This window comes from Pongo abelii, chromosome 17 (assembly GCF_028885655.2).
Source record: "Pongo abelii isolate AG06213 chromosome 17, NHGRI_mPonAbe1-v2.0_pri, whole genome shotgun sequence".
Taxonomy (NCBI): Eukaryota; Metazoa; Chordata; class Mammalia; order Primates; family Hominidae; genus Pongo; species Pongo abelii.
The window spans coordinates 74,797,548-74,825,336 of NC_072002.2; the positions used below are offsets into that span (position 1 = coordinate 74,797,548).

Sequence of the window (27,789 nt, forward strand, 5' to 3'; positions counted from 1 at the left end):
CCTGCCAGTGTTTAACTTCTTTGCTGCCCAACTCATAACTCATCTGACTAAAAACACTTCTTAACCCAGTGTTTTTCTGTCATTTTAGGATTTCACTGTGGTGCAATATGTTCCTGCGGTCCAAAATTGAGAAGGGAATTGAAACAAAGGAAACTTTTACTGTTATGAAATATAATAAATAGTGCTTGCTTTACTGTATGATTTTTATGCTTCCTAATTATATGGACTCTATACAGTTTGTACAGTCACAATGACAAGAATTATTTTATCTTCCCTTTCTTTGGCCCAGCTTTTTGGGCCACTCTCACTGTGACTAGCAATGAGCATTAAGTGGTTAATAAGGAAGCAGCTGCCAAGATAATGGCTCCAGTTTTCACAGTATCCACCAGTGACTGTGGACACTTTGGGTAAGTCATTCTCCACAGAGAACATGGTTTATTTGTAATTTTATAGATTTGAGCTATGTAGTTAATAAGGCTATGGTAGCTCTTTGATGTTCTATGCTGAATTTTCATAGTTCATTCTTTGGTTTTTTTGAGACAGAGTTTTGCTCTTGTTGCCCAGGCTGGAATGTAATGGGACGATCTTGGCTCATTGCAGCCTCCGCCTCCCAGGTTCAAGTGATTCTCCTGCCTCAGCCTCCCAAGTAGCTGGGATTATAGGCACGTGCCACCACGCCCAGCTAATTTTGTATTTTTAGTAGAGATGGTGTTTCGCCATGTTGGCCAGGCTGGTCTCAAACTCCTGACCGCAGGTGATCCACTCGCCTCAGCCTCCCAAAGTGCTGGGATTACAGGCATGAGCCACTGCACCTGGCCTCGTAGTTCATTCTTAAAATCTATAACCATTAGCATTAAAACATAAATAATTGAAATTTAAGCATAAAATATTTAATGAGTAAAAAAATGGCCCAGAAGAGAAGTAAAAATCAATAGCCATTCATAAGGGTAGGTTTTCACATAGCTTGTATTAGGTAGCATTGTATTGTGTGTGTGTGTGTGTGTGTGTGTGTGTGTTGGGAGGAGTGCATTAATTTGTGAGGGCTCCCATCTCCCATAACAAAAAACTTCAGACTGAGTGGCTTAAACAACAATTTTTTTCTCACAATTCTGGAGGCTAGATGTCTGAGATCAAGGTGTCGGCAGGGTTGGTGTCTTCTGAGGCCTCTCTCCTTGGCTTATATGTGGCCGCCTTCTCACTTCACTTGGTCTTTTCTCTGTACTTATCTGTGTCCAAGTCTCTTCTTAGAAGGACAACAGTCATATTGGTTTGGAGTTTATTCTAATGACCTCATTTTAATTCTATTGCCTCTTTAAAACCTTATCTCCAAATAGACAGTCATATTCTAAGGTATTGGGGGATAGGACTTCAACATGTGAATTTTTTTTTGCGAAGGGGGATACAATTTAGCCCATAACAGTGGGTATATGGCTTTAACAGCTTTCTTGAGGTTTATCTCAGGAACTATACATTTAGCCCATGTTAAGGTTGACCAGTCTTAGTAATTTTATGCAGCCCTGCGACTGTCACCGCAGTCCCATTTTTTTTTTTTTTTGACAGAGTCTCACTCTGTTGCCCAGGCTGGAGTGCAGTGGTGTGATCTCGGCTCACTGCAACCTCTGCCTCCCAGGTTCAAGCAATTCTCCTGCCTCAGCCTCCCAAGTAGCTGGGACTACAGGCATGTGCCACCATGCCCAGCTAATTTTTTGCATTTCAGTAGAGATGGGGTTTCACCGTGTTAGCCAGGATGTTCTTGATCTCCTAACCTCATGATCTGCCCACCTCAGCCTCCCAAAGTGCTGGGATTACAGGCGTGAGCCACTGTGCCACACCACAGCCCCATTTTAGAACTACATGATGTTCTAAGTCTGAAGGAGCACAATGATGTAATGGGAGTATTGGATGACAACCCAGTTGTTATATTCTCAAATTACTTACTAAAATTTATGTTTCAATAATCAGTTAAAATGATTGCCTATTGGTCTGTAAATTTTCCTACTCAGTTATACTGATGTTGATATATTTTGCACTTAGCATCCTGCCTATTTTTTTTTTTTTGCTATGGTTTTTCTTATAAGGATGAAAGAGGAGGACCCAAATAAGCTGCCTAGAAGGGAAAAAGTGTTATAAGTTTTCATATGGAAGATTTCATCTGATTTTGATAGAATGGAAAGGGCACTGGCCAGGCGCAGAGGCTCACGCCTCTAATTCCAGCACTTTGGGAGGTTGAGGCAGGAGGATTGCTTGAGGCCAGGAGTTTGAGACCAGACTGGGCAACATAGGGAGACCCTGTCTCTACAAAAAATAATTTAAAAATTAGCTGGCTGTGGTGGTACATGCCTGTAGTCCTAGCTACTCGGGCCAGGAGTTGGGGAGACCTGGGTTTGCTCTGAGATTTGTACTTTCCAAACTAAGCCTCAATCTTCTCAACCAAATAAGACCCTGCTCAGCATGCAACACTGTTAGGAGCTTAATAAAGAATATTACTCAGGGTAAAAATCCTTAAAAAGTTTTTTAATGTAAATATAGGGTGGTATTACTTTTTGAAGAAAAATAAAATGGGGCCCCTGATTAGAAATAATTAAAATAGACTTTTCTGAGCTGTTAACAGTTTACCCAGTTACTTCAAAGAATAATTATTTTGCCAGAAACTTAAACTTTAAATTGGTCTATAATCTAAATATTATTATTATTATTATTATTATTGTTATTATTTGAGATGGAGTTTTGCTCTTGTTGCCCAGGCTGTAGTGCAATGGCACGATCTCGGCTCACTGCAACCTTTGCCTCCCGGGTTCAAGTGATTCTCCTGCCTCAGCCTCCTGAGTAGCTGGGATTACAGGCATGCGCCACCATGCCCAGCTAATTTTGTGTTTTTAGTAGAGATAGGGTTTCTCCATCTTGGTCAGGCTGGTCTCAAACTTCTGACCTCGGGGGATCCGCCTGCCTCGGCCTCCCAAAGTGCTGGGATTGCAGGTATGAGCCACTGCACCTGGACTATAATCTAATTATTAATGTGCCAAACAGCCTAAAGAAATTGGCTCAAAAAGACAGAGATTAAGGTAAATGTTAACAATGACAAAATCATGCTTCAAGTTTATGAACAGCAGTCATATTTCATCATACTTTTAACTATCTCATTAGATTGCATTTAAATACATTGGGAAAGTTGTTTGCAGTTTGAAGCTTCCTCTGCTTTTGCTCACAAGGGTCTCTTCTCAAAGAGTTATTTATTATTTGAAAGTAATGAGGGTCTGAGAAAGGAAAAGTCACTCCCACCACTGCACTCTACCACACATCTGAATTCAGATCACCCTGACTTCAGCCCAAATACCCTGGTTCTACAGTTACACTTGGTCTTAATTGAAATATGTGTAGCAAGGCAGGTTTATAGCAAATTGATTTATTATTAAATAATGTTTCCTCAAAACTCATAATTTTAATCGAGATTTTTTTGTCCTTGGAGCAATGTACCAGCATAAAAGGGAGGCCCCTTCTTTGTAATCAAGAGGTTTCTTTTTTTTTTGAGATGGAGTCTCACTCTGTTGCCCAGGCTGGTGTGCAATGGTGCCATCTCAGCTCACTGCAACCTCTACCTCCTGGGTTTAAGCATTTCTCCTGCTTTAGCCTCCCAAGTAGCTGGGATTACAGACACCTGCCATCACACTCAGCTAACTTTTGTATTTTTAGTAGAGACGGGGTTTCACCATGTTGGCCAGGCTAGTCTCGACCTCCTGACCTAAGGTGATCCAAAGTACTCGGCCTCACAAAGTACTGGTATTACAGGAATGAGCTGCCGCGCCTGGCCAAGAAGTTTCTTGAGGCAGGGATTTGAACATGGAGAATGGGTGTAAATATGTAGGACAGCTCTCAGTCAGATATTTCAGGAAATAATATTATTATCATCAGTGCTCACTCACTCTTTACCTCTTGTAGAAGAGTTTACTGAGGGGAGTATATGTGAACCCCATTTGTGGACTAATTGTGATGGGTAATACTGAGTGGCAACTTGATTGGATTGAAAGATGAAAAGTATTGATCCTGGGTGTGTCTGTGAGGGTGTTGCCAAAGGAGATTAACATTTGAGTCAGTGGCCTGGGAGAGGCAGACCCTGGCAGGGGCAGCTTCCAGCACAGCTAGAAAAAAAGCAGGCAGTGTAATCCCAGCTATTAGGGAGGCTGAGTCAGGAGACTCGCGTGAACCTGGGAGGCAGAGGTTGCAGTGAGCCGAGATTGCACCATTGCACTCCAGCCAGGGCAACAGTGTGAGGCTCCGTATCAAAAAAAGAAAAAAGCAGGCAGGAGAAGATGGAAGAGGAGACTTGCTGAGTCTTCCGACTTTCATCTTTCTCCTGTGCTGGATGCTTCCTGCCCTTGAATATCAGACTGTAAGTTCTTCAGCTTTTGGACACTTGGACTTGTTTGCCAGAGGGTCTTGGGCCTTTGGCCACAGACTGAAGGCTGCACTGTCAGCTTCCCTACTTTTGAGATTTTGGGACTCAGATTGATCTACCACTGGCTTCCTTGCTCCTCAACTTGCAGATGGCCTATTGTGGGATTTTACCTTGTGATCGCGCGAGTCAATTCTCCTTAGTAAGCTCCCTTTCATATATACATATATCCTGTTAGTTCTGGCCCTCTAGAGAACCCTAATACACTAATGTTCTGTCATTTGCAACTTCCAGTAAAATAAAGTACTGTTTAATTATATTTAGAACTTATGACTGGCAATTCTTAGATTGAATCACTCAGACTTCTAAAGATCTGGTGTGTTCTTAAGAACATTAAGTCTTGCAACTTGTATTACAAAACCTCTTTCTAAGTGGATTTGCTCTTTTCGAATGGAAACCATTAGTAGTGCATTGAACCATATGTGGAAATAAATCAGATGGCAGAACATGCTGTTAATTTCCCCAAGACACTGATTTTAAATGTTCTTTACAAACAGGTCTAGCTCAACATGCTTGCTTTTCCTTCATGGAAACTGAAATCTCACCTGGCAATAGATTTCAATGTCTAGACACACACATAGCACTTTCAGGAAAGCCACTGAAAACAGCTGCGGCCAAGAAAGTCTTCAGATCTCAAGGCTACAGCTAAGATATAAAGCCAAGGGGAGGAGCCAGCTGTAGGTTCTGCATTAGATGGATCTCACAAGGGAGGGGCGAAATGTCTCTCTTACCGAACTCCACAGAGTGTATTTTGCTGTCTAGGTAAAGGTGGGAGGGAAGGGGCCCTAGGATTGTTTGAGATGCAATCCTGAGAGGTTGTGAGATTACACTCATTAAAAAAAATAACTGGCCAGGTGCAGTGGCTCATGCCTGTAATCCCAGTACTTTGGGATACTGAGTTGGATGGGTTGCATGAGCCTAGGAGATCAAGGCTGCAATGAGCCATGCTCGCATCACTGCACTCCAGCCTGGGTGACAGAGTGAGACCCTGTCTCGATTAAAATAATGATAATGATAATAATAATAATAACCTTAGGTGGAACTTGGAAATGGTACCAAGAAAGCAAGTGTCTTTGAGTATCTAAGGTAACTACAAAATCTGGCCCTGGAACTCCTAGCAAGCCATGAGACTGGTAACGTTGACCCAGGCTCAGACTGATGTTTGTTAGTAAAAAAACTCTCTTCCCTTTATTCCTTATTAGTATTATTATTATTATTTTTGAGACAGAGTCTTGTTCTGTCGCCCAGGCTAAAGTGCGTTGGTGCGATCATGGCTCACTGCAGCCTCAACCTCTTGGGCTCAAGCCATCCTCCCACCTCAGCCTCCCGAATAGCTGGGATCACAGGGGCAAGCGACCACACCCAGCTAATTTTTAAAATATTTGTGTAGACAAATAGTGAGAGAGGGGTCTCATTATGTTGTTCAGTTTGGTCTCAAACTCCTAAACTCAAATGATCCTACCACCTTGGCCTCCCAAAGTGCTGGGATTACGGATATGAGCCACCATGCCTGGCCCCCTTATGCTCTTGTAAAACAGGAGTGAATAAAGCCCTGACATGTTCCCAAGCCTAAATTTCCCTCATTATTGATTCTTTTGTTCGAAATGTTTCTAAGATAGTCATCTCTCTAAATTATTTCCTGATTACTCAGACATGATAAATCATAAAGTCACCTATTTCTTCTAAAGAGATTTAGAGAAGTGTCAAGCGATCAGTTTAAATCCCAAGCAGTGCAACATGAGCTGCTGGATTTGCTAATGATCACTCTAAATAGTGTTTCTTGTAAGCATTGGCAATGAACATGAGAACTCACTTTATTCATTTTCTCTGATTACAGAGAAGATGAAATTTCACATAAGTGCACTGTAAGAAGCTGCCCATGTTTCTCCTGTATTCAGATAGTTTCCACAATTCCATTCTCATTCTTAGGGAATCAGTCCTTCCCTTGGTAGATGAAGATAATTTCTGCTTAGCAGAGGACTGGGCCCATCTTTCCTTAAGGAATGACAATCTTTGTGCCATTGCTGCTGGTGAAGGCTTCTAGGACATCTCCATGGATGGAATAAGCCATTGCAGAAGGAAGGACACCTCCTCAGAGAACGGCCTTTGAGGAAGATCCATGGGGAAGAGGGAAAAGGTAAGAAAATGCATATCTACTAATAACCTTCAGTAAAACCAGTGGGGTAAACTACAAATCAATTTGAAAGGAATACATTAAAGACTAAATGTTCCAAATCAAATTGGTGCTCAGTTTGTGCACGTAAAAAACTTGTGTGCTAAAGCAGGGAACAGATTTCTAAATATTACTTGCCAATGCCAACGTGTACTTGAGTTTTTACTCAGTAAATATTCATTATTGTCAAATATATCCCCAGGATCCTTTTAATTTTTAGAAATATAAAAATGAATAAGTCATGGTCTTTGCTAAGATGAGAACACAAATTAATAAAAGATATTTTAGTAATTTCTTTTCTTTTTTTTTTTTTTTTTTTTTGAGATGGAGTCTCACTCTGTCGCCAGGCTGGAGTTCAGTGGTGCAATCTCAGCTCATTGCAACCTCAGCCTCCTAGGTTCAACTGATTTCCTGCCTCAGCCTCCTGAGTAGCTGGGACTATGGGCATGCACCACCACGCTCAGCTAATTTTTTGTATTTTTGGTAGAGATGGGGTTTCACCATGCTGGTCAGGATGGTCTTGATCTCTTGACATCGTGATCCACCTGCCTTGGCCTCCCAAAGCGCTCGGATTACAGATGTGAACCACCATGCCCAGCAGTAATTGTTAAAAAAGTGTGGTTTTGGAAATGTGCCAATGTGGAGCAAACACAAATTATACATATGAATTAGATCTAAGGCTTTTAGTGCCCTTATAGTGAAACATTAAGACAAATTTCTCTCTTTTTCTCTCCGTGCAAACTAATATTAATTTGTTAATCTATAATACTCTGATATCAACTGTAACAAGATGAGCTCATCTTTATCGATGAAAACATTATATATTTTTCCATTTTGGTGGTAGCTGACAAAAATGACTAACCTTTAAAGGGTTTATTATGACTCGCTGATTTGAGCTGGGTGTATACCAATGAGCACTTGACTAAATATTAAGGTAGTTTGAAAAGAAACTTGCTGAAAGACTTAACATCTTTTGCAATAACTGGTTTACACTCGGCATCTCCACTTTATGCTATAATGAATACCATACCTGAATCTCCTTTGTAAATATTTACTTGTTCGAGTAAAAGAGAAATAGAAAAAAATTACTTGGCCAGGCGCAGTAGCTCATGCTGGTAATCCCAGGTTTACCGTGGTAAATCCATGGTAAGGCCAATACAGGTGAATCACTTGAGGTCAGGAGTTCAAGACCAGCCTGACCAATATGATGAAGCCCCATCTCTACTAAAAATACAAAAATCAGCTGGGTGTGGTGGCACGTGCCTGTAATCTCAGCTACTTGGGAGGCTGAAGCAGGATAACTGCTTGAACCCAGGAGACAGAGGTTGCAGTGAGCCAAGATCGTGTGCCACTACATTCTAACCTGGGCAAGAGATTCAGACTCTGTCTCAAAAAAAAAAAAAAAAAAAAAAAAATATGGCTGGGAGCATTGGCTCACACTTGTAATCCCAGCACTTGGGGAGGCCGAGGCAGGTGGATCACCTGAGGTCAGGAGTTCGAGACCAGCCTGGCCAACATGGTGAAACCCCGTCTCTACCAAAAATACAAAAATTAGCCAGGTGTGGTGGCATGTGCCTGTAGTCCTAGCTACTCGGGAGGCTGAGGCAGGAGAATTGCGTGAACTTGGGAGGCAGAGGTTGCAGTGAGCTGAGATTGTTGCAGTGAGCTGAGATTGTGCCATTGAACTTCAGCCTGGGCAGCAAGAGTAAAACCCCGTCTCAAAAAAAAAAAAAAAAAAAAAGTCAAAGAAAAAAAATTACTCATTCTTTTACTAAGAACAAGGAAGTTTGTGAACATAAATCATTTGGTGGCACCAATAATGACAGACTTCAACTTTTGACCCCAATCTTGAATGTTCAGGTTGGGCTGAGGTGCTGCAGAAACACCAGAGGAGCACCAAACCCCCTACTTAACAAACTCAGGGTGGTGTTTGCATGAAGAGTTTGGTATTCCACTGTTCAGATGTAGAAATAGAGCCACCGAGAAGTAGACGGAAGCAATCATGAATGTTTTAGATTGAAGACGAGCTCCGAGAAATGATTGAAATTCTTGAGAATTAACGTCCTGTTCTGGCCCCTAGTTCTGGTTTCCCCCTAAATTAGGTCATAGAACATCATTTTGGCCAGAAGAAAAATTCGATTCTTTAGTTTTAAAGCTTAACCCCTACCCCCAAAACGCACAGAAGTCAGATTCTACAACATCAAAATAACATGTGTCAAAGGAAAAACATGTTTAAAAAATTTTTTCCAGATATTATTATTAAATTATTGAATTTAAGGTGCGGTAGAATAGCTGTAGAGCTAAACATGTAGTATTTAAAAGCAAAATTTAATTTTTATTAGTTCATATTCCAGCCAAAAAGGCTCTTAATAGTAATTTACAGTATATCATAAAAGACTGTATCAAGTGTCAAACTGGAATAGTCACTTATTAGAGTCTAAGGAAAACAAAAGAACTTTGATGTTCCCCTTCCTGTGTCCATGTGTTCTCATTGTTCAATTCCCAACACATGGACACAGGAAGGGGAACATCACACTTCGGGGACTGTTGTGGGGTGGGGGGAGGGGAAAGGGATAGCATTGGGAGATATACCTAATGCTAGATGACGAGTTGGTGGGTGCAGCGCACCAGCATGGCACATGTATACATATGTAACTTACCTGCACGTTGCACACATGTACCATAGAGCCTAAAGTATAATAATAATAATAATAATAAAAAGGAAAAAAAAAAAAAAGAACTTTGATTATTCAGATTGAATCGTGGGATAAAATATTAGCAGCCAGCTCACCTTGATCCCAAGTTATATGAACAGTAGACTAAAGCGATTTGTATTTACTTCCCTTTTCCTCCCCCTGCCTTTTAATATTCAAGACAGACTTGTTTCCAGAGGCTGAATGGAGCTGATGTGTCCAGGGAGTTTTAGACGAGCTCAAGGGGAATTGTGAGCCATTAAAACATCAGAAGGAGGGCCACTTGCCATTCTCATCTCATTTTAATCATGTTATCGTTCCAAGGATATACACCAAATTTTCAAGACCGTTATTCACCTATTTTTAAAACTATTTCGTAGCTTCTATGTATAGCTCTGGCATCATGCATAGATAAAAACTTAACCATGCAATCCTGCTGAATGAGACCTTCCTGGAGACACACATTCCTTCCTCTTTTGTGTTACCATTAAAGCCAATGTAGACAAATTTCCAGAGTGTTCTACAACTGTCTTTTCAGACTGTACTCAGATAGGTCAGAAAGACAAAATTCTTTGATGATGACACTTGTTCCCTGCTTTGATGACAGGAAGTACAGATGTCAAGCAAATAACCACATCTGTACTGTAAGCCTACATTTCATTTAGTGTTTTGAGAAACATAGCATATGCGATTCAGAGTAAAGGCATTTATTATGCCACTTAGTCATAGAGAGCTGACCTTGGCAATTTCTGCTGTCTAAAAAAGTGCATTCAGCTTTTAACCCATGGAATTCTGATAGCTCCGATTTTGCCTGTACTAAAATTACTTTTGCACTTCTTAGGGGTTTGAATGTAACCTCCTACATAAATTTTTTGGTGTCCAGAGATACCATGCCATGGAAAGAGAAACAGACCTATTCTTCTTAAATTTTTGAATTTTTGAATATATTTTGTAATTTTTGTGGATACATAGTAGATGTATATATTTACGGGATACATGCGATGTTTTGATACAGGCATGCAATGTGAAATAGCACATCATGGAGAATGGGGTAATCATCCCCCTCTCAAGCATTTATGCTTTGAGTTATAAACAAGCCAAATTACATGAAGTTATCTTATTTATTATCATTATTATTATTATTTGAGACAGGGTCTCATTCTGTTGTCCAAGCTGGAGTGCCATGGCGCAATCAAGGCTCACTGCAGCCGTGACCTCCCTGGGCTCAGGTGATCCTCCCACCTCAGCCTCCTGAGCAGCTGGAACTACAGGTGCATGCCACCAAGCCTGCCTATTTCTTTTGTATTTTTTGTAGAGACGAGGTTTTGCCGTGTTGCCCAGGCTGGTCTCAAACTCCTGGGCTTAAGCAATCCATTTGCCTTCGCCTCTCAAAGTCCTAGGATTACAGGCATAAGCCACTGTGCCTGGCCCTAAGTTATTTAAAAATATACAATTAAGTTATTATTGACTATAGTCACCCTATTGTGCTGTCAAATAATAAACATTATTTCTAAAAGAATAATGGAAACATATAGATGACAAAATATTTTGTCGTTTTATTTTGACTTCTGGGAGATGCAGCGTGGGTGTTGAAATTTTGGCGTTCCAGAGACATTTAAATGGCTTATGGGATCACAGGGCAGAATCTTTTATCCCAGATTTTTACACATTCAAGTTGTAAAAGTAAAATTCAAGTTTTTCTATTCAAATATTTAATTTTTAAAATATTGAAATATTTAAAAAGTAGAGAAAAGGATTGCATTCATTTACTTCATAAATATCTATTGAGAGTTTACTACATGCCAGCAACTGATCTCCGTGTTTGGGATATATCAGAGAACCATGTAGACAAAAATCCCTGGATTTCTGGAAAATATAACCTAGCAGGGTAGGCAGGTGATAAAGAACAATTGAACAATTGCAGAGATAGTCTTGACTAGATGACAGGCCATGTTACCTAGTGCTCAAGCACTGGGAATTGGATGTAGATGGTCCCATACACTAATGGGCAGGAAGTCAGCATATGTGGGTATAGATGCTAGTGGGCGGTGGATGTGGTAGGGGAAGCTCAGGACCCTCTGATGGCATCATTGCTCTCTGGGAAGTAAGAAGCAAGGTCGTGAGCAGAAAGCAAAGATAGCAGAGGAAGTGGTGGATATTTGAGGAAAGAAGCTGAAGGTGTGAAAAATTTATTTATTTAGTACAGAAAATGACATAACAGATACTTATAAACAACCCTAATTTTAAACAGATAACATTTTGCCATATTTTGTTCAGATTTTCTTTTTTAAATAGTTACAGAGATACTTAAACTCTCTGTTGATCATTTATCTTTCCATCTTCTCAAAGAAAACCACTGTCTCAAAACCGGTGTATTTGGTACTTATGCCTGATGTTCAGATTAGGACTGTTTAAGTTGGATTTGAAGCTGCTTATTTCTCTGAGAAACTGAATTCAATATTCTCCCCTGCCACCCAGTGCCTTTTATTGCTTTGCTTTTTAAAATTGTGGCAAAAATAGACATAACATAATATTTGTAATTTTATTTTTATTTTTTATTGTAAATTGAATATTCTTAATTGTATATATTTATGGGAGACAAAGTGATGTTATAACTCATGAATAGAATGTGGAATAATTAAATGAAGCTAGTTAATGTATCCATCACCTCAACAACTTAACATTTTTTTTGTGGTGAGAGCATTTGAAATTTACTCTTAGCAATTTTGAAATGTGCAATACTCTATTATTAACTGTATTCACCACACTGTGCAATAGAATTAAAAAAAAAAAATCCCACACCATGTTTCTCTTCTGAGATTTTGTACTCTTTTACCATCATCTCCCAACCCACTTCACCTTCAGCCTCTGTAGCCACCATTCCACTCTCTGCTTCTATGGGTTCAATTGTTTTAGATTCCACATGTAAGCGAGAATATATGGCATTTGTTTTTCTGTGCCTGGCTTATTTCACTTAGCATAATATTCCCCAGTTCCATCCATGTTGTTATCAATGACAGAATTTCCTTCTCTATTAAGGCTGAATAATAGTTCATTGTGCATATACACCACATTTTAAAATCCATTTGTCTGTTGATTCATGGACATTTCGGTTGATTCCATATCTTGGTTATTGTGAACACAGCTTCAGTGAACTTGGGCGTGCAGACATCTCTTGGACAAACTGATTATAACTCTTTTGGGCAAATATCCAGAAGTTGGATTGCTGGATCAATATTTGTCATTTTGACCATTTGTAAGTACAATTCAGTGGCCTTATGTACATTCATAATCAGTGTAACTATCACCACTGTCTGTATCCAGGACATTTTAGTTATCCCTAACACAAACTCTGCATCCACTAAACAATAACTCTTCTTTCCCCACCCTCCCCTAAACCCTAGATAGTCTCTATTTTGCTTTCTGTCTCTATAAATTTGCTTATCATAGGTACATCATGTAAATGGAATCATGAAATATTTGTCCTTCTGTCCTGGCTTATTTCACTTAGCATAATTTTTTCAAGGTTCATCCATGTTGTAGTATATGTCAAAATTTCATTACTTTGTATGGGTGAATAATATTTATAGCAGGCTTTTAGTATCATGAAAACTTATTACAATCATCATAGTCTAGTACAGAGGTGCTAAGGACTGCAAAATCATACCAATGGCTTCTATCTTCCTTGTCAGTATTTCCTATTGTCTTTAGTGCAAAATTGTTCTTCATAAATCCTTTTTGAGCTGTTCACTGACATCACCTCAAAGCCATACTGAATGTCATATGGTAAGGCAGGATCTTGTTCACTAGCAAGATATGAAGACCTTGGAAGGCTGCCAGGCTCCCAGCTCTGAGGCCCTGCTTGCTGCAAATTATCTCTGCTGGGCTGAGCAGGGCAGGTGCAGAGGAAAAGGGCAACTGTAGATCAACAGCAGCTGCTGCTTGCTGACCGGAAATAAGGCCGGCACAAGCAGAGAGTCAAGAAGAAACATCTTGGGTAATGGTTTCCATAGTTTCCCTCCTTGGGAGGAAATAAATGACAGAGTCACAAAAAGAGAGACCATTAATTACAGGAATTGTACTTTACGTAGCTTTGCATTCTGCAGCTTAAAAACACAACTTTTTGAAGTTTGCATGACTTACATTTGGCAATCCTAAAGGTTAAAGGCATTTGGTCATTTTTATCTCAAATATTATGTTTTAAAAGAGATACTATCTCATTTCTCAAATATTGTTTCTCAAAAGAACTAGTGCCTGAAAAATATTTTCTAAAATTCTTACAATGAGCAGTATTTCTTTTCTTTTTTGAGAAGGAGTTTCTCTCTGTCGCCCAGGCTGGAGCACAGTGGTGCAATCTCAGCTCACTGCAACCTCCACCTCCCGGGTGCAAGTGATTCTCGTGCCTCAGCCTCCTGAGTAGCTGGGATTACAGGCGTATGCCACCACGCCTGGTGATTTTTGTGTTTTTAGTACAGACGAGGTTTCACTATGTTGGCCAGGCTGGTCTCAAACTCCTGACCTCAAGTGATCCACCCGCCTCAGCCTCCCAAAGTGCTGGGATTACAGGCGTGAGCCACTGTGCCTGGCTGAGCAGTATTTTTTTTAATGAGAAAGTGTTAATTTAAAAACTCACTTTTGTTCTTGTTGTTAAAATTTAACATTTCTTATACTTTCTATATCAGTGTCTGTCCTAATTTTTCTGCAGCGTATTACTAATACAATAGTAGGAAACATTTTTTGGAGGATTAGTACATGCCAGTGTCCAAAGTAGGCATTTTATATAATCCTTACTTAATATTTGTAATTATATGATAAAGCAGAAGTTATAATATTCATTATTCTTATCTTTGAAATGAGGAAACTGAGGCTTATAGGTGACAAAATACATAGCAAAACCATGAGTCAAGGCAAGCTTGGCCAAATGTCAGTGACCTTCTTCTTAGTCACTGTATGCATTAGGTTATCAGATGAGGTTCAAGAATGAAGAGCGCCTTGAAACTGTCTGATTAAGCACCCCCCTTTTCAAATATGGACAGTAAGGCCCAGCGTGGCCTCAGCCCTCTTCCACACTTGTTGAGTGGGTTAGTTGCAGGGTGGGAGCCAGGAGGGGTCTCCCAACACCAGAAGACCCTTGTGCTTTCATACAAGAGTGCTTGTATTTTCTTGTAACTGCTTTACATCCAATGGTTTCAAAAAGAAAACTCTTGTAAATACTAAAACACAAAACAATATGTTGAAGAAGAGTGATTTGGGAGGTGGTATCTTCATGACTTTCCTACAAAGTGAAAAATGGGCTTGTTAGTGTTTGCTCACTTCACAATCACATTCAGTGAGAAGAATTTTTTTCTTCATTAATTACATTCTCTATTTATATCCTATAGCATTTGTATACTATGCATTTTCAGAAATGGCTAGAAATTCCTTTGAAACAAAACTAAAAGGTAATATTAAAAATACATATTTCTGCTAAATAAGGCCTTCATGAAAGATTCATAAGCGTTGTTTATTTCTGATGCTGATGCCCTCCATCTCTGTAGGCCAAGGTAACTTCGCGTAACCTCGTATAACACTTTTACTGCCTTGTCTTGTCACATCTGAAGCCCAGCTCTTTAACTGTAAGAATATTTCTTGTTTGTCTATTCTCTAGCTTAGCCCCATCTGGCTATTGTCTCTGCTTGGAAGGTTTGAGGAAAATTCTGACTATTTTTATGTTTCACTTCTATCTCTTCTAAATGCATCTTCTTGTAAATACATCTTCTAAATATTTTGGAAGCCATCTCTGGTTTTCTTAAATTTTCTCTTATGCTAATTTTGTTCGGTTCTTCTTTATTTATCTGATAATAACAATAAATTCTTTTTATTTTAAATTGTTCAGTTCAGTAGTTTACAATTTAAAGTTGTACCATCCAGTAGTTTTAGTAGATTACAGAGTTGTGACCATTGTCCCTGCTATCAAATTCCAGAACATTTTCATCACCTAGAAAGAAACCTCCTACCCATTACTGGTTACTCTCAAGTCCTCTCTTCCCCTATCCCCTGGCAACTGCAAATCTACTTTCTGTATCTACAGATTTGCCTACATTCTGTATAAATGTCATCATATAATATGTAGCCTTCTGTGACTAGCTTCTTTCACTTAGCGTCAGGTTTCTCAGGTTCCTTCATGTCGTGATATGACTTTATTTTATGACCGAATAGTCTTCCATTGTATGGATATACCACATTTGTTTTATTCATTCTTCAGTTGATGGACAGTTGGGACTGGTTTCTTTGTTAATAAACTCTCCTGCCTCCTTGATTTCCTCACTCCAATGCATAATCTGCTACATGTCCAGAATTGTCTTCTCAAAGAGTTCTGATCACAGCACCCTGTATATGAAAACCTGTGAAGGTTCCCCAGTGGCTCACCCACAGAATGAAGCCTTGTCCCCATCCCCCCACTTTAGTCTCATTGCCTATTCTTTCCAGATGCCCCATGTGGATGAACTCTTATGCCACTCACCTTCCTTGCTTGGGGCCTCTGCCCTGACTAGAATACCCTCTGCTCTCTCCAAGTGGTGAATTCCTCTGGCCTTCCCTGGGAAGCCTTTCCCAAAGCCTGCTGGGAGAAAGCATGATGCCTCAGCACTTTCTACATTTCCCTTAGTGGAAATATTTACAATTCTGTATGGTAATTATTTACCCTTTAATTGTCACTCTACAAAGAGTGTGAGCCCTTTGAGGAAGATGCATGCTTCCTATTTATCTTCTATCTCTCCACGACTTTTCTGTGACCAACTCAAAGCAGTTGTATAATCAGTGATGATTTAATTAATGTGCATACCTGCGCTTCACCTTGACTTTGAAATGTTTATGGAACCATTTAATGTTCTTGGCACTCAGTTTCTTTACTGGGAAAATGAAGCCAGCTACTTTGAGCCAGGTGCTCGCGTGGCCCCAGGACAGAAAGCAGAAGTGCGTTACCTCATACTGTGCCTGCTGCCCCACCTTCCAGATGATAACATGTTTTTGCATACTTTATCTTCTTTTGATTGCACATTGTCTGTGTATCTGGCAACTGTTGTTGCCCTCAGTTGAAAATAATTTGAAAATGAGACCTACGGAGCTTAAATGAATTTTGCCTGTTTGAGGTCACACAGGTAGAATAAAATCTGTCCCATTTAAGCCACATTCCTAAGGAAGGAAGAGACCCTAAAGGAAAGAACATAAACTCTGCACTGGATAATTTAGCTCCTGAGGGGAAATGGTAGTTTTGCATAGGCTGTATTTCCACAAAGGAGGAACTCTTTTTTTCCCCCAAGTTCTTTTTTCTTTTCAGTGTACATGCATGTTGATATAAACATTCTGTGAGAAAGACAATGCAATAGGCCTAGATTGTCATTTTTTTATCTTTGTTTTTTGAGACAGAGTCTCCCTCTGTTTCCCAGGCTGGAGTGCAGTGGCACGATCTCAGCTCACTGCAACCTCCGCCTCTCAGGTTCAAGCCATTCTCCTGCCTCAGCCTCCCGAGTAGCTGGGATTACAGTCGTGTGCCACCACACCTGGCTAATTTTTGTATTTTTTGTAGAGACAGTGTTTCATCATGTTGGCCAGGCTGGTCTCAAACTCCTGACCTCAAGTGATCTGCCCACCTCGGCCTCCCAAAGTGCTGGGATTACAGGCATGAGCCACTGAGCCCGGCAGGATCTGAATTTTCAATTCTTTTACTGTTCTTGCTCCAGAGTGATCGACCCCAAATCTGTGAGCAGAGAGAGGATACAACAACCAGCTTAGGGCTTCTGGGCTTACAAGAATCAGGGAGCACAGGGAGTCCAAGTCAGGATTGGGGACATTTTCAGGACCCAGGGCAAAATAAAATACGAGATTCCTTGTTCAGAAAGTCTTAAGAATCTCAAAATCATGACAGTAGAGCATTAAACCAAGTAAGGGACTCTTCTAATATGGGCATAGAGATTCCTTCTTGTACAGGTCACATGCCCATGAAGCTGGCCCTGGTCAGAATTGTCTAGTCATCCTTTGGTATCTGTGGGAAAATGATTCCAGGACCCCTCCCCTGGTATCGAAATTTGAGGATGTTCAAGTACCTGACATAAAATGGCATAGTATTTGCATATAACTTAAACACATCCTCATGTATACTTTAAATCACATCTAGATTACTTATAATATCCAATACAATGTAAATACCATGTAAATAGTTGTTATACTCTACTTTTTAGGAAATAACGACAAGGAAAAAAGTCTGTACATATTGATACAGATGCAACCATCCATTTTTTTTACAAAAATATTTTTGATCTTCAGTTGGTTAAATCCATGGTTGCAGAACCTACGGATACAGAGGGCCAATGTATATTCAAATACACTTTGTTCTCAGAGTCATGGGGAAAACACCACCAATATCAACATTAAGGAATACAGACCAAGACGATTTCTCTTAAAATTCTTTTCTTTCCCTATAATCTAGCTTATGTAATAATTGTACTTTCTATATTTCAGGCACAGTTATAAGTGTTTTACAAATTCTGACTCATGTTTTTCTTCTTGAGAACTCTATGAGGTAGATGCTACTATTATAATACCCATTTTACGGTTGTGGAAACTGAGGCATGGGAATTCATGTAAATTACTCCAAAATCTACAGAACTTAGCCAGTCTGGCTGAAAGGCTGTGCTTTTAATCACTATATACACTGCCTTTCTGAAATAAAAATAAGACGTATTTACCTTAGTATATGACTCTGTTCCCGACATATTTTTGGAAGATGACAGTTTTGAAGAGTATCTTCTTTTTTAATCCTCAAAGAGAGAGGATTTTATTAATTACAGGTATCTGTAGAGAACTCCATGAATCCTTCAGGTTCCTGCAACCCATCCCATCTATGTATGATCCTATATGAACTGTTACATCATCTCACTTTTTAGTTCTCTGATTCAGTCACAACTATTCAAAAACACATCTGAGAAAGAATAAATGTACAAAAATACATTCCCTAAAGGAACATCAATAACTATTACTATCCACCTCCTTCCCCAATAACAAAGCAGCTTTCAAGAAAAGCTGATAAGACCTTGAGCAAATAAACACACAGCACTTAAGGTAGCTCCTGAGAGTACCTCTATACTCACTGCCGAGGGAAACAACTAGCATTTTTGAATTTGAAGAAAAGGTTAAATTGGATCTTGCACTATAAAAGAGAGTAAACTACAAAATGAATCTTAGAAAGCATTTTATTAAAAGTGTTAAAATAAATACAAAGTTACGGTATGTATGTAATAACTTTATATGGAAGCTTCATATATTCATTCCCATTTACCTTTCGTGAGATGTTTGATAAATGTATTGTTTCCTTTTCTTTTTTGAGACAGTGTCTCACTCTGTTGCCTGGGGTAGATTGCAGTGGCACAATCACAGCTCACTGCAGCTTCGAACTCCTGGGCTCAAGTGATCCTCCTACCTCAGCCTCCTGAGTAGCTGGGACCACAGGTGCATGCCACTGAACCCAGCTAATTAAAAAATTTTTTTTATAGATATGGGGGTCTCACCATGTTGCCCAGGCTGGTCTTGAACTCCTGGGCTCCAAGAATCTTCCCACCTTTGCCTCTCAAAGCGTTGGGATTGCAGGTGTGAGCCACCACACCTGGCCTGTTTCTGTATTTTATTTGCCTCTCTGTGCACTTTAGCTTCTGGAATGGAAATTAGGATTGTGGATTTTAACCTTACTGATGAAGACAGCATTTTTTTTTTTATTCAAGGAATCTGAACTGATCCAAACCAAATGATATAAATATATGGAAGAATATTAAAAAAAAAACCCTTACTACACAAAGAGAATTTTTGTTTCCCTAAAAAGTGTTTACTTCAAAGCTATTTCTTAAAAAATGCTGAAAGGGTATGGGCGCAGCGGCTCACGCCTGTAATCCCAGCACTTTGGGAGGCCGAGGTGGGAGAATCACTTGAGGTCAGCAGTTTGAGACAAGCCTTGGTGACATGGTGAAGCCCCCCCATCTCTACTAAAAATACAAAAATTAGCCAGGCGTGGTGGCGCGTGCCTGTAGTCACAGCTACTTAGGAGGCTGAGGCAGGAGAATCGCTTGAACCCAGGAGGTGGAGGTTGCAGTGAGCCAAGATCGTGCCACTGCGTTCCAACCTGGCGAGAGTGAGACTCCGTCTCAAAAAAAAAAAAAAAGTCTCTGACCCTCTAGTGTTTGGGAACCTTATTTGAACAACTTACTGAGTGTAATGGGGTCATGATGGATTTTCCTAGACATTGCTTAGTGCTTCATGGACCTTGCTCTATGATGTTTTGTCAGGAAATCTGCTCCCATTGGCATGCTTTCTCTCTTCCCGCGGTCGCCGGTGGGCTCTGGGGTTGTGCTGATTATTTGCTTGCTCTCAGGTACATTTTTTTCCCTTCTCTTCCCTTCTCAGCAATGCAGCTCTCTTGCCCTCTTCTTTCCATGAAAGTTCTGCTAATGTAAGACTAGAAGAGAAGATGCCGGGAAAAGCCTGGGTTTCTGTCTCTCTCAGCTGGAATCTTGGGAAGTGGATTTGTCTTTTCCTCAGAGCAGCTCCCTCTACGCTGTCCTTCTTTCCCCCTCCTTTTCTCTCCTTGGTTTTACCCTCCCCCAGCTTCAAATCCCCTCCTTTTGACATAAACTATGCTGCCTTCTATTTTCTGACTAGACCCTGACTAATTCAGGGGTGATTAGGAGATGTGCTAACCTACACCAAAATTATCTCTGTTCCTTTCCTTCTGGCCATCACTTCTTTGAGATTATAGAGCAGGGATGTGTACCTTTCACTGTTCTGATGTTTGTGGACAAATATTTTGGCTGTTTAAAAACTTCTGTGAAATATTAGAGAAAATTTCATCTGCTATTGTCTCTTGCAATTCCATTATCAGTGTTTTATTTTACTTTATTTTAAATTGTAAATCAAACTTTATTTTTAATTGTAAATTGTCAACTTATGATTATATAAATTTATGGGGTACAAAGTGATGTTATAATTTATAAATATGAAATGAAATAATCGCTCTTAGCAATTTTGAAAGGTACAACACTAGAATATAAATATATTCACCATGCTTGGCGATAAAACTAAAAAAAACCTATATTCTTCTGTGAATTGAGATTCTGTACCCTTTGACTATCATTTCCCAATACCTTTATCCCTCTCTTCTCATCCTTACTCCACCTCTCTCAACAAGTGCCAGGCTCTTATTTATAAAATGCTCTCATCAGAACTGCATTTTTGCAAAATATCTTTTTTCTAATAACAAGTATATAAAGAGAGGAACCTACCTACGCACTGACCAGCTTCTAGCTAGAATCATCCATCCTGATTTCTTACAGCTTCAAGGGTTTCAGACACATAGGCCAAAGGCTGCTTCATCTTGAACTCGTTCTATTTCTTTCCTTGGCTTGTCATACTCCTTGTGGGAAAGTCAAATGACTCTTGGCAGCAATAGCTATTTATTTATTTCTTGTTTGTTAATTGGAAAAGGTAAAAGGAAAAAAAGAAAAGATAACGTAATAAGCATTGGCACCCGTAAGAACATATTAAACTCATAAAATTGAGAAACATTTCTAACAAAGTTGAAGTTCCGTTGATCTTCTCTCTGATCCTGTTCCCTTTATTTCTTCCCATAGTCCACACAATGATAATTGGGCATTTTATTATGTCTGTTCGTGCTTTAAATTTTGCTACATATATTTTTAATATATAGCATATAAATATTGCTTGCATGTGTTTACAAGTTTACAAAAGTGGTGTATCTTGCCAAGATCAGATTGATCTAATCTCTGGGAATAAGAAAGAATAACATTTCCTGAAATTACAAGCTCTGTTTTAGAAACTGTTCCCTTCAGCAAATTTTAATCTCTAGAGTAATCAGAGTGGCAAATCTTCACTGCAGACAAGAATTCTTGAGATGAGCCTCTTTTTGCCTTAGTGACCTTCTAGAGAATCTTCTAGAGGTTCTCTTAGAAAATGACACCAGCTGGGGATTATCTCTTACCTAAGGTCTGTAAACTTGAGAAAAACTTGCTTTCAGAACATTTCCAACAATAGATTTCTTTCTGAGAAGCTGATTTTTTTTTCTGCATCTATTAAAGTCTTCAGGTGGTCACTATAGTGAATAAATACGTATTTGCTATATTTTAAATCCCTGGATACAAGATGTCATTGTAGTCACAGTTTTATCTGTCCCAATATAGATTTTTCATGTTAGTGACAAAAATTTCAGAAAAAACATTAAAAATGTGAGTTAGTCATAGTATTTATAAATCCATCATTTTTTTCAGCATGGAAAATTTTAATGATTTTTTCAGAAATACACATGGGAATTATAAATTCTTCAAAGGTGTATAGTTCTATACTCTTACAGTACCATGAGAAACAGCTGAGTACCTTAATACTTTAATTGGAGTGAAATGTCTCCTCACCTTAGGGTGATTTTAATGAAAGCTGGTATGTTAATGAATCTAGCCATCTAGTGGCCACCTGTGACTAAAATACTCAATTACGTTGTGTTAGATTTCAGAGTAAGAATTTTATTTCTTTGAAAGTTTAATGAATGCATTCAGTTTCTAATATTTATGGATAATTGGATTGATTGACAATGTCTACTAGTAAAGTGATTAGCCATCCTGGGTTTCCTGGTACTGAGGGGCCTCCCAGGACATGAGACTGTTTTAAAACCATTCCTGGGCAAGCTGGGACGAATTGGCCACCCTACCTACGTAGGTACAATGTGCTGTCTAGGCACGCAGGAGACAGCAATAACTAAGATAATCGAGTCACTGTTCTCATCTAGTGCATGGAGAAAAACAAATGATATATAAACAATCATGTGTAACATCAGATAGCTATAGGCTATGCAGGGGACTAAAACAGATTAATGTAATAGAAAGTAGCTGGGTAGCTATTTAAGCTGAGATGAATGGCATGTAAGTGCCGGTCATATAAAGATAGGAAGAACATTCTGGTCAGAGAGAAAAGTTAGAACACAGCTTTTAGGTCAGGAATCAGCTTGGTGTGTTCAAGGAGCCCAGAGGGGTCAATATGCCTAGAGTAGTGTGGGTTTATTAGTGGTCTAGGGCTGCCGTAACAAATGACCCCAAACTGGGTGGCTTAGCTCAACAGGAATTTATTGCTTCACAGTTCTGGAGACCAGAGTCTGAAATCAGGGTGTCAGCAGGCTATAGTCCCCTTTAGCTACCAAAAGCTAGGAAGGACAAGAAAGGATCCTCTACGGGAGGATTGTAGATGCATTGCTCCAATCTCTGCCTTCATTGTCACCTGGCATTCTTTCTGTGTCTCTTTTCTTTGAGACAGTGTCTCCCTCTGTCACCCAGCCTGGAGTACAGTGGCATGAACATGGGTCACTGTAGCCTTGACCTCCTGGGTTCAAGCCATCCTCCTGCCTTAGCCTCCTGAGTAGCTGGGACCACAGATGTGGACTACCATGCCCTGCTAATTTTTTCTTTTTTTTTTCTTTTTTTTTTTTTAGAGATGGAGTCTTGCCATGTTCCCCAGGCAGGACTCGAGCTCCTGGGCTCAAGTGAACCTCCTGCCTTGGCCTCCCAAAGTGCTGGAATTACAGGCATGAGCCACCATGCCCCGCCAATGTCTGTCTTTACATGGCCTTTTCTTCTAATAAGGACACCAGTCATTGGATTTAGGGCCTTCTGTAATGATATCATCTTAACTTGATTACATCTGCAAAGACCCTATTTCTAAATAAGATCACGTTCACAGGTATGAGGGTAGGCTGTGTTAGAGATTCAACATGTCTTTTTGGGGGACACAATTCTCTTCACTACAGTGGGCAAAGCCAGAAGTGGCACAAGAGACAGATGGAGGCAGGGCCCAGATCATGCAGGTTTTTCAAGGCAAAGTAAGGACTAAAATTCCTGATGGATTTTAAGGGGCAGAGAGATGTGATATCACAGCCAGTTAAAAGCAAGATGACTGCTGTGGAGAGATGGACCACAGTATGGTAAGCGTGGAGAGAAAGAGACAGGTTAGGAGAGGGTTGGCATGGCCTGGGTGATGATAACGGTAGTGAAGAGGCAGTGAATTGGACAGAGTTGGGATATGATTTAAAGAGAGAACTGCTAGGTTTTCTAGCATAGAAAGGACAATATCCCATTCCTAGACCCCATTCCTCATGGGGTAAGAAAAGATAGCTGCTTCTCTAGAGGGCTGTGGGGAAGGAGGAAGAGATGTTTTTATGGAATAAGCAGGTTTCAGATAGGGCAGGAAAGAGGATAGGAGAAGGTTTAGAGAAAAGTTTGAGGATAAAGCAAGTTTCCTGATGATACACTGTACATTCCATAGAATGCACCGGCAGGGTTTTGGAGGTGGAGAGGAAGGGAAATCGGGTCATATTAGAGCATGTGCCTGCTAGTTTGGGTGATGGTGGCTGACAGGCAGGGTTTGGGCTGCTGCTGATGACTGAGGTGAAGTGATTGTAAGCATGCTTTCTTAAAGATGCATCATAAGCTGTGTTTTTTTTTTTTTTCCATAAATGGAAGTGTTAGAGAAACACCTTTAGAAGCAAATGTTGAGAATATGTTAGTTCAACATGTTTATTTCTGCATTGGTTTGTATGAAACAGGTTTACACATACAGCTTTAAAAGGCAAATGTAAGTATGCTTTCTTAATAATTCATTATAAGCGGAAGGATTAGTATAATAATCTCATAGCGGAAGACATCCAGTTTAGTATGTCTCATATGGGAGCCACTGGACAATTGTTGTGTCTTGCAGTTTCCAGAGGCAGAGTGGGCAGGTGAGAGCCAAGGCCTTCTGCAGACTCCTTCTTTAGGAGGTTGGGAGTAATAGGCTCCTGGTCAGCAGGCAGAGAGCTGGCATTATCTGGAGCAGGAGATGAGGCATTGCCTTGTTTCTTGGTGACACAATTAAGCATAGACTATTTTTTTTTTTTTTTTTTTTTTTTGAGACGGAGTCTCGCTCTGTCGCCCAGGCTGGAGTGAAGTGGCGCGATAAGCATAGACTATTATTCACAAAAGCCTCTTCTGTTGCAGGGAGCCTCTTCTGCTCATGTGTCAAGTGGTCACGGTGCTAAGGTTTAGTTGCTCTAGACATGTCTACAGTTTAGAACTCATGCACCAAAGATGAAAATTCCGTGCTCCGGGAAGAGCTGCTGTTCCTGGGCGGCCCGGCCAACTCCGCCTGCGCGCTGAGCCCCTTCTCGGCCTCGGGAGGGTGGGGGCGCACGGGCCAGTTGCACCCCAAGGGCCGGGAGCTGGACCCTGCCGCGCTGCCCCAGGGCCAGCTGCTCCGGGAGGTGCGCGCGCTAGGGGTCCCCTTCATCCCTTGCACCCAGGTGGATGCGTGGCTGGTGCACAGCGTGGCTGCCGGGAGCGCGTACGAGGCCCACGGGCTGCTCGGCGCCGCCGCCGCCTCGTCCACCGGAGGAGCCGGCGCCAGCGTGGACGGCGGCAGCCAGGCTGTGTAGGGGGGCGACGGGGACCCCCGAGCGGCTCGGAGTGGTCCCTTGGACGCCAGGGAAGAGGAGAAGGCACCCGCGGAACCGACGGCTCGAGTGCCCGACGCTGGCGGGTGTGCGAGCGAGGAGAACAAGGTACTAACAGAAAAGCACGAAGCTGTGGATCATAGTTCCCAGGGTGAGGAAAATGAAGAAAGGGTGTCAGCCTAGAAGGAGAACTCACTTCAGCAGAATAATGATGATGAAAACAAAATAGCAGAGAAACCTGATTGGGAGGCAGAAGAGATCACTGAATCTAGAAATGAGAGACATCTGAATGGGACAGATACTTCTTTCTCTCTGGAAGACTTATTCCAGTTGCTTTCATCACAGCCTGAGAATTCACTGGAGGGCATCTCATTGGGAGATATTCCTCTTCCAGGCAGTATCAGTGATGGCATGAATTCTTCAGCACATTCTCATGTAAACTTCAGCCAGGCTATAAGTCAGGATGTGAATCTTCATGAGGCCATCTTGCTTTGTCCCAACAATACATTTAGAAGAGATCCAATAGCAAGGACTTCACAGTCACAAGAACCATTTCTGCAGTTAAATTCTCATACCACCAATCCTGAGCAAACCCTTCCTGGAACTAATTTGACAGGATTTCTTTCACTGGTTGACAATCATATGAGGAATCTAACAAGTCAAGACCTACTGTATGACCTTGACGTAAATATATTTGATGAGATAAGCTTAATGTCATTGGCCGCAGAAGACGACTTTGATCCAATCGATGTTTCTCAGCTTTTTGATGAACCAGATTCTGATTCTGGCCTTTCTTTAGATTCAAGTCACAATAGTACCTCTGTCATCAAGTCTAATTCCTCTCACTCTGTGTGTGATGAAGGTGCTATAGGTTATTGTACTGACCATGAATCTAGTTCCCATCATGACTTAGAAGGTGCTGTAGGCGGCTACTACCCAGAACCCAGTAAGCTTTGTCACTTGAATCAGAGTGATTCTGGTTTCCATGGGGATCTTACATTTCAACACATATTTCATAACCACACTTACCACTTACAGCCAAGTGCACCAGAATCTACTTCTGAACCTTTTTCGTGGCCTGGCTGGGAAGTCACAGAAGATAAGGAGTAAGTTCCTTGAAGACACAAATAGAAACTTGAGCCTTGATGAACGGCATGCTAAAGCTTTGCATATCCCTTTTTCTGTAGATGAAATTGTCAGCATGCCTGTTGATTCTTTCAATAGCATGTTAAGTAGGTGTTATCTGACAGACCTACAAGTCTCACTTATCCGTAATATCAGATGAAGAGGGAAAAATAAAGTTGCTGCGCAGAACTGTCGTAAACGCAAATTGGACATAATTTTGAATCTAGAAGATGATGTATGTAACTTGCAAGCAAAGAGGAAACTCTTCAGAGAGCGAGCACAATGTAACAAAGCTATTAACATAATGAAACAGAAACTGCATGACCTTTATCATGATATTTTTAGTAGATTAAGAGATGACCAAGGTAGGCCAGTCAATCCAAACCACTGTGCTCTTCAGTGCGCCCATGATGGAAGTATCTTGATAGCACCAAAGAACTGGTGGCCTCAGGCCACAAAAAGGAAACCCAAAAGGGAAAGAGAAAGTGAGAAGAAACTGAAGATGGACCCTATTATGTGAAGTAGTAATGTTCAGAAACTGATTATTTGGATCGGAAACCGTTGAAACTGCTTCAATAATTATATCTTTAAGTACTGCTACTTGAATAACTCAGTTAAGGCTCTGTTTTGAAGCTTACATGGACAAGTGTTTAGGACTTCAAGATCACACTTGTGGGAAATCTGGGGGAGCCACAACTTTTCATGAAATGCATTGTATACAAAATTCATAGTTATGTCCAAAGAATAGGTTAACATGAAACCCCAATAAGACTTTCCATCTTGGCAGCCATCCTTTTTAAGAGTAAGTCAGTTACTTCAAAAAGAGCAAACACTGGGGATCAAATTACTTTAAGAGGTATTTCAGTTTTACATGCAAAATAGCCTTATTTTCATTTAGTTCATTAGCACTATAGTGAGCTTTTCAAACACTATTTTAATCTTTATATTTAACTTATAAATTTTGCTTTCTATGGAAATAAATTTTGTTTTTGTATTAAAAATTAACTTTTCCTTTTTATATAGAAATCTCAACCAAATTTACCTTACTTTACTTCCATAATATCCACTTTCAGGAATATAGGTGAATAACAAATAGGGCAGCATAGCAAATTGCTCAGACTCAAGCCAAATTGAGGTCAACATAGTATGCCAAAATAAGGCAAATCCACCCCCCTACCCCCATACTTAACACACAGAATACTATGTGATATAGAATGCATTGAAAACCTACAGTCACTGGTAGTTTAAGCCACAGGCCTTCCTCATGTAACCAGGGACAGAATGGGCTACTTGCATAAATATAACTCCTTGTGTGTATATTAAATGAATAAAATCTCTGGCAGTAAAGTCAGCCTGAAGGGATGGCCTCACCATCTTAGAATACTGAAATCTCACCAGAACATTGTAAGCCATATAAACAAACAGTAGGGGAGGAGTCAGTAACAGTGAAAACATCTAAAAGATTTAAGTGTTTAAAATGGGCAAAAGCAATTAGGGGAAAAAAACAGGTGAATTTGAAAATAAACCAGGGTAAGGTAAATTCTAGAAATAATGGCATTTGAAATGAAAACCTCACTTAAGTTCACTGGAACAGTAAACAGGAGATTGTTGAGTTTTCTGAAGACAGCAATTACCTCACCTAGATGACTGTCAAGTTTGGGGAACATCAAGATGTTAATGTGTACTGTAATGCTTAATATGTCCAAATTTTCAAAATGAAGTTTCTCAGATGTTATTTCTGCCACAGGAGTTACAGTGTGGAGTATCACATAAATATCTTGGGCTAGAGAAATGCAGTTTTTATATATACCAATAGATTTTTATAATAAAGTTTTTTTCC

General features: G+C 40.2%; 1 pseudogene; it reads left to right on the plus strand.

Annotated features, from left to right (window-relative positions):
• Positions 1 to 26,968, plus strand: part of LOC100460223 (nuclear factor erythroid 2-related factor 3-like) — a 30,166-nt pseudogene extending 3,198 nt beyond the window's left edge.
• The last annotated feature ends 821 nt before the right edge of the window (positions 26,969 to 27,789 follow it).